The following is a 14,569-nucleotide window of genomic DNA, read 5'->3' on the forward strand; positions in this document are numbered from 1 at the left end:
ATCTATTTACAACGAGTTAATATTACATTCATAATAAGAATAAGTAGATGCAACATACTATAGTAAAAACATTAGAAGAATTTAAAAATACTCTTATATTATTTTTAACGTATTAAAGTTATTCGGAAAGAGGATAATTTTCTATGTAACATCTGTTTGTTGCAATTGAGATAGAATATTTTTATTTTACATAAACATCCACAGTCTACCTATTACTTATCTACATATGTACAAAGATTTGTCCTCCAACTAAATACAATTTTTGCAACCAGTATCGCAAATCGTATTGACTTGTCTTCAAAATCCTATTTACGTCTGGTATAATAAAATTTAGTTTTGAGAATAATAAAACGCTGAAAATAAAGTAGGTTTCACTTTGAAAAGGATAAAGGTCTTTGACTCGTAACTTGAACGTCGCTTGTAAATTCAGCTTTAGGTATTTGAAATCTTGTCCAGCGAAAGCTTCTACTGCTTTTTGCAGACTCTTTTCATTCCATTGACCGTAAATTCTTTTCGACATGTACTGTTGAAGAAAAGAGCTTTCAGTTTCTGGGCATTTGATCAGAATCTTAAATTGCTATAGGAAACTGTATTGCAGTACCGTTTGGGAAACTTTGCGGCGCCTTATATGTTTAATTTAACCGCGAAATGAATGTTAATGTACTATACGAGGAACGCATAGGTAATATAATTGCGGTACGTTGAAAAATAGTATTGCTTATAATTAGACTGCGGAATTTATGCATTTGCGACAAACGTAAATAATTCACGTATAAAACTATAAAGACGTTGAAAGGATTGACTGACATTTTTATGTTTAGACTGCGAATTTTTATGGAAAATAAAAATTGTCCAAGTCAACCGTATGAAGTAGAAATTAAATGAAATACATTTCCTCTTGTAATAATTATAATAAGTCGAAAACAATATAACAATCTCATTCAATTCTTCTAATGTCTTAACAATTTTGTACATTTCCAATTCATTTTTGTCACAAATGCATAAGAACCGCAGTCTCGTTATGTTATTCAAAATTAAATACAATTATTTAAAAAGGAAACAGATTTTCATTGAACCTCCCGAAGTCTAATTCATTCTTCAACTGATAAAAGTTACATCTGTCCTACCTGAAATTTTTAATTCGATTTGAAAAGCACAAAATAATACATTGCTATGAAGAAAATCATTAAAACAAGAGACTGTAGATACTATACTTATCGCTAGACGTTGCCCATACACCTTAACCCTTGCATGGGCAACCAAAACGTATAGGTAATTTTAAAGTAACATGTTTAATATATTTAGAATAATATATAAAAATTACATAAGGATTAAAATATAAATGATAAAAATAGAAAACGTACGAATTTTCGCCGGAGAGTTAAACATATCGCTGCAGAACAAGACCCAGCCACTAAAAAGAAAAGTAAAACCAAAACCACGCAATCTCTGGCTCCATTTGCAGTTTCTAATAAAGCGAACTGCGCAACTGGTCGCGAATAGCAAACGCAGTCCGGAGCAAAGACGTTTTCTTCCTGAGAAGAGGGAAGGGTGCGCAAGGGGTAAGAATCTCAGTGTGGCCGACCTTGCGATGTCTCCTCCAAGCCGCACTAATTTCCACTCTGCTCGCGACTCCTCCCCGCTGTTTATATTTCGCGTTTAGTTTCATCGGTGCGGAATGGGGTGAAAAATGAGTCTTTTTTTGCGCAACCGCGGGACCACTTAACTCCTGCTCCCTTTCATAGACCCAGCGGTCGAACGTAACAGGGGTTGACTTTGCTGGAGAGGGGGTTGAATTTGAGAGAGGGGGGACATACTGCGCGGCGGGAAGAGTAACGATAACGGGGTGGCAACAAGTGCTCTTAACGCCCTAACGGTTTCCCTTGGTGCGCCTCGGGGGAACGTTCCCGATGCGGTACTCTCAAAGGACTCCGTTGGTACTCCTTACGCGAGCGGTTGGAAGCGAGGAAGTAGTTGCGGCCTCGGCAGATGGCAGTTACAGGGTGCCACGACGTGGCATCCCAGCGATCCAAATGAATTCTTAAACCAGTCCGTCGCGGAGGAATGCAAGACACCACCACTAGTAGCAACGGCACCAGAAGCACCAGCACCAGTAGTAGCTTCATTTCCCGGCCTGTCCTCCCTCCGCAACCTCCATCCCTCTTCCATCGCCGCCCCTTTCCTTTTTGCGGCATCTTTGGCCTGCTCGTTTTTCCGACCTCCTTAGCTGGCCTGGCTCCTTTAAAGCCCACCTTCCTTCCGCATCATATCCAGGAGAGCCCCGCTGTAGTTCCTGCTTAATGACTCCACTTCTCTCTTCATCCCTACCGGCCCCTAACCGGTCTAAAGGGTAACCGCGTGTACGCAGCCGAGCGACGTCTGCTAAAGGATTTCATAATAACAGCTACCTAATGTTTTCTTCTTTTTCAATAAAGCAGATTTAGATTTAGAAAATTTCTTACCATGAAATGTAGTGAATCTGTAAGAATTCACTTGAAGTTTCAAGTGAATCGAAATATGTATACAATAGTTATGAATTATTTCTTACAAACATAAACTTTGCTGATGCCACAAGAGTAGTTGAACAGGTAACTTTTAAAGCTTTAATATTTAGTAGGTCCACCTTTGGCACGAATAACATGTTGTAAGCGAGTATGCATACTGTTTACTAACATTTCTGTAACATTCGGAGATATAGAATTCCACACTTCGAGTATTTTTTCTTTTAAACATGCCATGGATGATATATTACATTTTTTAAATTCTTTTCCTATTATTGCCCATAGATGTGCAATCGGGTTAATATCGGGGCTTTGGGGTGATGTGACCAACATGTGGGGGGTATTGTATATGATCCATTCCTTAACTATTCCTGCGGTGTGTTCAGGATCATTATCTTGCTGAAAGTAAAAGTGTTCGTACATATACAATTTTCTTGCACTTTCTTTTAAATTTTCTTGTAAAATGTTCATATATTTGTATTTATCCATTATTCCTTCTATGAAGACCAAATGTCCGGTACCGTCTGCTGACTTGCACCCCCCAGATCATAATTGAACCACCCCCATGTTTTACCGTAGCACGCGAGTTTGTCACTTCCATTTCAGTATTTGCTTGTCTTCAAACAAAACTGCGTCCATCCGATCCAAAAACGTTAAATTTCGATTCATCTGAAAAGATTACTTCATTCCAGAATGCATTATTTTTACTAATAAATTCCTTCGCGAATTTTAATCTCTTTTTCTTATTACACTTTCTTATATCACTAATGTACGGCTTCTTCCTAGGAACCCTGGCATGATAATCATTTTCACGTAACACTCTTCTACATAATTCTGGATTTACATCTTCCTTGAAGTAATCTCTAACTATCGCTGCAAGTTGTGTAGCAGAAATCTTTGGATTTTTTTTTATTTCACCGATCAAAGCTCTTTCTTCTCTTTCCGCTAATTTGTTTGGACGGCCTGAACGGTACTTGTTTTTTACAATTCCTTCAGATTTCGATCGTTTAACACTAAACCTGCCACGGCCGGTCAAACGGACCTTTTCAAACTTCTGCAATTTCGTACATACAACATGATCACATCGCTATTTATCTTTACGACTTTTCTTCAAGTATGTATACATTGTAATTTTCAGTATTTATTTCTCGTTTTATATTTCATAATATTTCACCATGAATGCTAGACTATGACCGACGCACGTAGGACAACTACCAACAGTGAATGTTTACATTCAGTGCCTAAAAAACTTTGTTTTCATTAATTCTTAGAGCTCATTTCTGTGTGTTCAAATACTTTTGTGGCATCAGCAAAGTTTATGTTTGTGAGAAATAATTCATAACTATTGTATACATATTTCGATTCACTTGAAACTTGACCTGTATAATCTATCGAGTAATACCTATTTACAATGTTAATAATATTTCTGTAAGTATTGTATAATATACTAATTATAATAAATAAAGTATTTCATGGTAACTAATCCAATAATCCAATGATTGTTTCGAGAATAGGAAATTTCTATTCCCTCTTCTTGTTTTGAAGCTGTCCGCTCGACACTGCTCAGTGCCAGAACGAGAGGTTATGTCATATTCTATCCTTTTCCAACGAAAGATATGACTGGTCAGCCGATAAATGTTACTTAAATGTTGCAAACAAAAGTTCAGTGGTATTTAGACATCTGCAAATTTCAATATATAAAATTTCGAAAAAAGATGTTATATAGAAAAATCAAGGTCACTTTGATTTCTTAAATAGTAATTTTCATTTTTTATTCGGAATGTTATAGCCGACGTTGATCCAACGACCTATGATATTATGGTCTTGAACCTGTAAATAACGATAGAATATTTTGTGCCGAATTTTCAAGTCAAATACCCCACTGCGCGAGCCCACCTAATCGAGCACACTTTGAAATCTCAACGATCCGTTCTCTAGCAATAAGTTACACTTCACGGTTACGTCGCGGAATCGTCTTCAATGGATTGTGAATAATTTCCTGATTAAAACATACCTAGACTTGGCATAAATCGAATAATAACGTGGATTAGGGCACTTCTGAGCGAATAACAATTTCATGCGAAACGTTGTGGCGACAAACCTTGCCTCGAAGATTCGGCGAGCTAAGAGTCTCAAGATCAAATAAAAAAATCAATGAAAAAGAGTCTCGACATTTAAAACCTTTTAAATTGTATATTGTAACTTCCCTGGAAATTAACATTCTGTGCTGTAGGTTTGTCTTATTGGATAGATGGCGCAAGAAAACCACTGATTTTACTATATTAGGCTATACCTCGTCTGTGATTTTACATTGTATTGTGACTGCCATAAATGTTATGAATACAAGGATATTTCTGGCGATGTAAATAGCAACTTAAAATGCCACGAAATAGGCCATCAAGAACGTTTCTGTAAAAGCACTTCTAAAGACAGATAATTGCTATTGTCAGCCCTTAAGTAGCTCCTGAATTGCACGTTATTGTCTTCAGTGGTTGCAGAATCTGTCGACAGATTAACAACAATTTCAAGTTATTGCCTAAATTTTAATATTTATTTTCAAAGAAAACATAATAAGTTATGATTAGATTGTGAATCTTTATACGTTTATGACACATGTAAAATTTTAAAATACAAAGATACGTGTGTCTGAATAAAAATTAATAGGGTTTTTCTTTTATTTTCACCGTAAGGATTCTTTTGTTCAGTGAAAAAATTTTTACCTCGTTTTAATTTTCATGAGATGAAATACAACAAGGGGAATTTTCATGAAGATACGCAATCTACTTATAATCATTTGCCATAATTTTCGTTGCCCTGTAGCACTGGATGTTACTTTTATTGAACAGCATAATCGCAAGTAATTTCATTTTAATACTTTGTTATCATTGGTTCGGGGATCTTTGTGCAAAATAAAAATGTCCTGTCTCAATTGCTACAAAATGGAGTGAAATATAAATTTATGTCCTGAATTAATTTCCTTTCTCTTCTATACGTATGATAGGTTGTAAATATTGTAATTAGGCTGCGCATTTTATGCATTCACGGCAAAAATGAGTAGGTGAAACATGAAGCAGTGAAGGTATTAGAAGAATATAATAGTATAGGCATGTTATTTTCAAATAATTTAAATTATTAACAGAAGAAAGAAATTTTTATCTAATTCTCTTCTTGTGCTAATAATGCATAAAAATTCTAATTTGCATAAAGATCTAAATGTGACAATATTTTAAAACTCTTGAAATGTGTTCATTGCTCTGTCTTTCTTTTACTTATTTTCGTATCAAACGTTTATTCAGTTACAGTTTATTCTACACCACAGAATAAATATTATACCCTAAAAATAACGTTGAAAAAGCGGGCAGAACGGAATTGTAGGGGTTTTGTTTTAATTCCTGTTTTTTCTTAAAATGAAAACAATTAATCAACTTAACTGAAGTACACGGAAATGAGAGCGTCAATATTTAAGCCAGTTCCGTTGCCAAGCTTATTCGGAAAGCGAGAAAGTTTATTTTGAAACGCAGAAAATATCATTTGTTTCCGATTCGATTAATTTCGTTTGCCCGATATCCTTACCGTTCCTGCTGAATCGGGATATTTTTACACATTGCCCCAATCGAGTTTCGCAAACTCCACGGTAAAGTTTAATTAAATATTTGTTGAAATATATTGCTTGCAACAAACCGTTGCAACGTATTACTCGTTGCATGATCTGCTGGTTCGCCCGTTGTGATTTACTTTCGTTCCGTTCCCGACTGTTTTTCAATATATTGTCATCGAACGACCGGTGGTATACATTCGACAACTTAAAGCATTGTTCTCTTGCTCCGTGAAATATTGACATTTCAACGCTTCCCAAATATGTAACGAGATTATTTCTGGTTCTGTGAACTCGTCGTTGCTTCAGCCCTGAATCCAAATGATTTTATAACAATTTTGTCGGACTTTTTCCTGCATAAAATATGAAACAGAAATGCAAAACAACTTAACATACATTTGCAATGTATGATCATTAGCTGTTGTTGCGAATACAATATTTGAGCGTGGCCTTCTCGCAATGCTTTTCGTGTAACGTGTTTCAGTTAATTAATTAGAATTTCCTGAATTTGTGTTGTTGCACAATTGCATTTTATAATGATATAAAAGATTTTTAATTGTCACGAGATATAGTATTTAAACCATGTTTGTCAATATGCTGGATTCTATAAATTTGTTAATTTAAATCGGACAAGAGCGCAGTAATTAGTAACTTAACATCACAGTGGTATTATTATCAATACACCGCGGTTTGTAGTATGAGTTCTTATTTCTTTCATTTTGTTGTTACTTTTATTCAATAATTTCCATAATTTTATAGATGTATTATTATAAAGAATAAGAGATGGTAGATATGAAAACGAAGAAACAATAGAACGAAAAAGTTTATTTACGATTATTAGACTTCCAGGATTAAAACATTGAAGATATATGACATCATGAGTATCACTCGACACATATGTGTTCATTACAATGGAACCTTGCATACTATTAAATTATCCAAATATGTTATAACTGCTTCGTAGACGAAAGTAACTTGTATACAAAACGTTATTTGCCTCTCTATGGCAAACAAATCTCGTTTTTTTTCAAAAGCGCTCAATGTATGACATTTTCAAATTTTTCTTATTTGTTTTCATATAATGTTCGATATAAGTAACTTAATAAAATCTTGTAGCAAATATTTGTTGTCAGATGTATTGACTAGTGAATTGAAAATTATACGCTTACATTTGAGAAAACATATGCTATCCTCATACCTAATCTCTATGTGTCCATCTAAGGAAAATTAATTAAATTACATTATGACTTCCTCGAAATCATTCACTTTATATCTGAATCACTTTTTACAAACATTTTTTCATGAATCACGTTTCACATTCGCATTTATAGATTAAAATCAGACACCCTGTATATACATTCACAAAAATAAAAATTTCTTAACACATTACTTACGATTATTTAACAGATCTTAATCGTTTATGATTCGTAACTTACAATTAGTATTTCTGAAACAATTATTCAACTTCAATTATTCATTTATAGGTTCCTTTTTAATATAGAGGGGAGCCGAAAATCGTAGTATAACTGGATGGGGGATGATTCTACGTGTAAGAATGAATAAAAAAACAGATTAACATTTTTTCGTTTGACGGCTCGTTTTCAAGAAAATTAAGTTTAAACATCCGTCAGATTCACGTGCTTTGGTATATCAAGGAAGTAGAATTGGTTGGTCATGGCCAGACGCAGCAGATAATTCCCATGTAATAGCATGCGTATTCGCTGCATTTTAAAACTCGATTTTCTCGAAAACGAAGCTTCAGATAAAAAAATGTTATACCAAAATTTTTTCTGATTTTTCTATGTGGGATCACCCCTTGTACGTTTACACTACGATTTCCGGCTCACAATGTGTGTATAGAACATCCATTGAGAATCATACTAATAGGCGTCCGCTAAGTAATGCGTCGTGTAGAGCTAAGTGATATGTAGACTGTGGGTCTTTATGCAAAATAAAAATTGTGTCAATTGTAAGAAATAGGAAACAAGTAGAACTTTCATTCTTTGTTTAACCGGTCGTCGGTTTCTTTCTGTATGGTGGATATTGGATGAAGTTAAGGATGTTACCGTAATCTGTTGGTGATTTAGACTTTCTCATATTTTCCATAACTGTGTTAAAATTCTAGAAAAGATTACACAGGGTGTCCCAAAAATGATAAAGCATTAACGAATCTAATAATAAAAGAATCGTGTCTAATAATTTGGTCGTGAGCTTAATTTCACCTTGGCAACCCAAACATTTTCAACTTTTTACCATATAATTCTGTACACCTTGACGTTAAAATGCCAAAAATCAAAGTTATAAGGCGAGGAATTCGCTGGTTCAAAAGTTATGCGTGTTTAAAGTTGAGCGATTACACGTTGTTCTGGGATAAGCTGTCATGGAACAAGCTTTTCGTTTAGGCGATGCGTCAGTCGGCTCGGAAAGGTGACTTCTGTTTAGACACAAACTTGCAGTTACTTGCTTGAACGGAATGTCTTAGATACAAACTCTGCTCTTAACGTGTTAAAATCGCTCAACTTTTGAATCGGTGAATTCCTCGCCTTATAACTTCGAATTTTGACATTTTCACGTCAATATATACAGGATTATACAGTAAAAAATTAAATATTTCTAAGTTGCCATGGTGAAGTTTAACCTGAGCATGTGTAACCAATATTTAAATACAATTCGTCGGAATCATGGTGTACTGATGTCGTCCTTGAAGGGCTAATAATTTTAATAAATCGAGGGTAATATGCCGATATTCTTGAATTCTCCGAACGTTTTCGGAGTATTGAATGCCGCCTACTCATCTTTGTTACAAGTATATAAAATCCGTAGTCTAGTGATGTCGGCAACTGTCCCCTAAGAAGAGCGTAGCCGAAAAAAATTTGTAGTGCGTTAATTTGAAGCTGAGGGTTGATATGTTAGAGGATCGGCTTCAGCATCCCCCGATAATGATCCCGTTCAGACGATTGGCTACGCGTCCCCAATAAAAAACACCTTTTCGTAGCCCTCGTGAAATAGATTCCGTCATACGCTGAAGGGTCGTATCCCCTGTCCGTAATTCAATATCACCGCAAACGCGTAAAGAAATTCTCCGAACGGTCCAATCGGCATACGAAACACACTCGTAAATTCCTTCTCTGTCTTTACCAGGAGGCGCGTCTCGTAAATCGAATGAAACTGTTTCACGTTGGCTTAGACAAGTAGACTGCCGGGGTGTATTAAGGACACGTAATATGCTGCGCTACCTTCCATTCCGCGTCTTTTACGGACGAAGGACGGTCGATCTGTCAGTAGCAGACGCTCCGCGAAGGGTGCAACTTGATTTACACTTTCCTCAACCTATTGCTTCTCCCTTTCGTCGAACTTTTCTGATCGCAAACGACTCGGATGATTGGAGCTCGAGAATAAACTTTTTCGCGATCAACCGCAATAATTTATTCGTGAATGATTTGTCAACCCTGTATCGAGTTTTTTCTTCCTGTTTCGATATGGGATCGAAAGAGTTCTAGAATCTTTTCACAGGTTTCACTTAAGATACGAACCGTACAATTTTTCTTAAAAATATCTTAACGTTAAAAGCGCCAATGAGAACGGATAAGGACAAGTTCTTGAAAGTTAAGGTTTTATTAGGTTATTCAAGTACAACTTCTTCTAAAGATACATTTTATTATTATAAATTTTCATTACGGGATCCAATAAAACTATTTTAAAAAGCGCCTGTATATTCTTTCATATAATACATACCAATTAAAATGTTTTCAAAACCTTGTTTACACGTCATTTAGTAAATCAATGCTTCTAATTGTTCGAACAAAGTCAAACCGTTTGGTCTAATTTTGAGACAGTTATTCTGATTTACGTTCGAATACTTCCGTGAACTACCGTGTATAAATCTAACTCGCGTTTCGACGATTTTCGACTTTATCCATTCTTTTCCATTCTTCTTCCGTTCTTTTTGGAACCATAAGCTGAGGACCAAGTGCCATCGAGAGCGATACAGCCTGGCGACTTTCTCAAATAAATCAGCCGATGCTTTCCATCCGTACCCGATTAATACAACAATAAATTCGTCAAAAAGACACTAGAGAAGACTCTAAAAAATGACATCGTCCAAAATTGACCGTAGTGTAAACCCAAACTGAAATTCGAGCCGGTCACGCGATAAGCACGCCTCGGTAGTAAAGCATAAAGGAATAACGAATAAAGATCGAGGAACTCTGGTCGAATAACGAATGAACGAATAACCAATAAAATTTCATTCGATATGCTTTAGTCGAACGATGCCCAAGGGTTCAATACTCCGATCCTCCGAATCTGAGCGAACAAAACAGAATTGATCCGTTGAGCGTCGAGAGACTAGGAGACACTGAATATCAAGCTGCATTAGTCTTTGATTTCTCTCCTCGGTAGAGTAGGTCAACGACTCACGGTGAGAATAACAGTTTCCCCAGCGACCATTTTTCATCGGCGCCGATCCTTCAGAGTCCTTCCGTTCGTTCCGCGTCCCGGTTGCTCCCTCTTTTTGCGAATCTTCACTTTTTGCCGCGACGATTCAAGGCAAACTCCTTCACTGTCGTCTTCCGTGTTTTCCAAGGCTTCCTGCCCCCCCCCCCCCCCCCCCGGGCAACGCAGGAAGAAGAACCCAGTCACCGAGACGGTGAACGTCTGGTTTCCGTTTAAAGGAACGTTCCTTAGGGTCTCGCACGGCTGCTACAGGGACCCTCTGCTTTCTGTTTCAGCGTGAAGACGGACATGGGCACCAACGGAGCAGTGTCCAGGCTCTACATAGCGAACGCGAACAAAAAGGACAGCGGTAACTATAGCTGCGAGCTGGCGGATGTCGCGGCAGCCACCACGGTTTCCGTCCATGTGTTAAATGGTATGCTTTTACTTATGTTTGCTATGCTCGCTAGGTTATCTTTCCAGCTCCTTTCACGAATACAGTCTGTTTCGCAGGACTATAGCCTAGGGTGGTCCTCAAATCTCATACACTCCTCATTTCTATAACTTAATTGTGACCCTTGATGTTAAATTGTCGAACGTAATGTGAAAGAGATGTGTACGATATTTCGGAAAAATTTATTCCCACAGAAGTGTAACATGGTACGAGTAACATACTGTGTGGAATAAACTTAAATCAATGAAATCACGTTTTTAAGAAAATTATTATACAGAGTGTCACATTTAACTCTGCCAATAACTTTGTTATTTATACAGATACAGAACAATGTTGGGGGGTTATCATATTTGAATGGGAACAAGTCTGTGTATGTGAAGGTCATTTCAAGGTCATTCTTTCCGAAATCTTACGAACGCTGTTTTTTTTTTATGGAATTACCTACCGTTTGTATCGTGAATCGTTAGAGCATCCAAATCTGCGTGTAAATGTACTGATTATCATATGTCCTAAATCTAATACTTAACGAGGTATGATCAAAATAATTTTCCATATCTACTTACCATATAAGCCCCTTAGTTGACAGGTAGTATAAGTCCAAAATTTGAAAAAATTTGTTTTCTTTTGAAATAGAAAGCTTTGTGAATGTTTATTTTATTTATCAACTCAACTTACGTATATCTCGTGTTTTTGTTTATAAAAAGTAAAATTCAATTTTACATCTTAAATGAGATGGTCGTAAAAATTTCTGGAATAGTGGTTCAAATACAATGTTTTGGACTTGTGCGATTTTTATTTCAAGTTATTCTATCATAAGTACTATATGTTCAATTTATTTTCTTCGAATAAACCTATATTCTGCTCCTAATTTTTGGTAATGTTATTACATAAAAGTTCCGATAGTGTAATATTAAGAAAGTGGACTCAATTCACTTGTCAACTAAGGGGCTCATATTTAAGTTGAAGAACATCGGTTCAAGCACGTTACAGTATGTAGGTAGATAATATCTCCTTAGCTATTACGTTTAGGACATAGGAAGGTCGATACATTTTTACGCATAATTTGTTTTTACGCATATTTACTCAATCGATTTACGATACAAAAGGTAGGGGATTCCATTTAAAAGAACATTACTGTTCGTAAGATCTCGGAAAATATGACCTTCAGATGACCTTCACCCACACAGACTTATGTGCCCCTCCAAATACGATAATTTTCTTTCCAATTTTTTCCGCATTGTATTGTTTTCAAAAATACTGATTCAAGAAAAATACGTTGAATGCAGTTTATATTTATCGTTACATAGATATTATATTTTTTATCAAATATGGACACTTAGTTATTATTGTCAGCTACATATTACCTCTGGAAAAAATTATTCAATCAGACAAATCAAGTATCCATCATTGTAATTCTTCACATCTTCAATTTAGAAAATATTTCCATTAACGATAGTAGTAAATGCAATGATGTCATATGTAAAGAAAATATTAATATAACAATGAATATGTTTGATTTTTTCACAATGTACAGAATGAGCAAATTAGACACTGATTTAAGGGATGGTTTAATTATCCTCAAGCATTCAGAACATTTTTATGGCAATGTCTATTGTCATTGTGACCGTTAGAAATATTAAAAGAATGTTCTATTACTTTGTTATGCTATTGAAATGTCCTTACAATTTTCTCATATAGGCAAACAATTTATTATTCAATAATTGGTAAAAAGCAAAACAATTAGTCACTTCATTAATATTTTCCTAAAATATTATTATCTCTTACTCCATATTTGTCTAATATATACACTATAGTATTATCCATATTTAATATACGCCCACATAATTCGTTCAACAATCACATTCACAATTTTGATCGAATATTATCTGCCAGGGGTAGTAGACGTATTTTAAACAGCGGTTTTCATTATTTATTTCGTAGTCTGCAGTATTCCTGTAGTTTGTCTGTAGTTTTTGATACTTAATTTCGTGTACGATTAATCTAGGAAAAAATTGAGTAGGGATCAAGAGAAATTAGTTCCACGTCCGGTTTTACGAGATCGAAAATTACAGTTATAATGAAGTTACGTTATAACGTAGTATATCCACGAGTAATTAAAGGACGCACACTTAAATATACTCGAAGGGATGAGTCCACACGATCCAAGGAAGTCTCATCAACGATATTAAATTACACCATCATCCTCAAAGTTATAGAATTTTGTACGAGGGAAGCTCTTGTTGCTATGGATGACACTTGTATCGCCTTCGCGAAGTCTGCGATGTTACGATAGTGTAATATGAGCTGGCGGAAAAACGATATCAGCAAAAAAGTCCGTATCCAGGTAATAGATTAGGTGGAGACGAAGGAGAATTCCAAGCGAGGACGATAAATAACAAAATATAATGAGTAATAAACGAATTGTTTATCGGAGGATACGAGAGAGTTTTGTTACATCGTTCGATGCTGCTGAATTAAAACGTGTAACAAGAAAGATAATATTACTAAACATTGAATTACGAAACGTATGCACACTTGCTGTGAATAACAAAATAGGTGTAGATCCTTAATGGTGTTCAAATGTTTTTGTCACGTAATAGTTAAATATTCATCAAATGCTCCTTTTATCACGTGACCGAATGTGAAACGTAAGATTGTCTCGCGGGGAAGAGCATGCTTCGCCCGCAGCGTAAATTTTTCATTTCCGGGTGAAATCGTGGCACCTAGAACGGAGGATCAAAGTGCCATCTTAAATAATTTCCTCAGGGCGATAAAATTCTCAAATTATTCTTGCTATTTCGCATCGCGGGCATTCACCGCAAAGATCCCGGCTGTCATTGGGCCGGCCGATTTCAAACGTTTCCGTTTTACGCCGGAGTTTATCTTCGAACTAAAAACGGTATGGCCGGTTATTAAAATGTCACCGCGAAAGAATTTGCGGGGTTTCGGTCGGACGCGTCGCGTAATTTCCGGCGCGGCGGGTTTTTCTTTCGCGGCCTGTTCGCGAAAAAGTACGTTGTACGCGGAGTTTCGCCCGCAAAGCCGGCCGAGCCGCGCATAATTTTCAGTTACGTCGCGTAATTCACTTTGACGTATGCTCAAAGCTCGCCTCGGTAAAAAAAAAATACAACATCGGATGTACGTAATGCAATAGAGCGGTCAGCCTTCAGACACTTTATGACCAGTTCTCTCGTTGTAATCTTAATCCTGACCGTCTCATGAATAAATATGAAGCCGTGTGACGAAAAAATTCCGATCCACCGGAATTCGACGTTCACTTCTTTCTTTTGCCCGATAATGCAATTACCCGCGGAGTTTAAAAGGAAAGTCGGTCGGGAGTGGCCGAAAATTGGGAACACTTTTTTTCACCGCTATAACTCACTTTCTGCATGAAAGGTGAACTAGATACGGTGAAATTATTTTCGTCCTCGAGATTTTATCATCCCGGAATGAAGATAGACGAGGAAGGAATATCCATTATCAAGGATAAAAACGGTTTATGCAAAGCAACGCATTCGGTTTATTTTTATGATTGTTGAGATTATGAAGATGCTTTTGTGGGAAATTGCTAAATAAATTCATTGT

At 36.2% G+C, this 14,569-nt stretch overlaps 1 long non-coding RNA gene across 1 annotated transcript in view; it reads left to right on the forward strand.

The window, feature by feature from the left end:
• The first annotated feature begins 10,833 nt into the window (after positions 1–10,833).
• The window catches only part of LOC143364556 (uncharacterized), a 39,852-nt gene continuing 36,116 nt past the window's right edge, over positions 10,834–14,569 (forward strand). The window contains exon 1 of the long non-coding RNA XR_013084181.1: positions 10,834–10,966. This is a non-coding gene — a long non-coding RNA (uncharacterized LOC143364556). The remainder of the gene's footprint in view (positions 10,967–14,569) is intronic.

Source organism: Halictus rubicundus, chromosome 2 (assembly GCF_050948215.1).
Source record: "Halictus rubicundus isolate RS-2024b chromosome 2, iyHalRubi1_principal, whole genome shotgun sequence".
Classification (NCBI taxonomy): domain Eukaryota; kingdom Metazoa; phylum Arthropoda; class Insecta; order Hymenoptera; family Halictidae; genus Halictus; species Halictus rubicundus.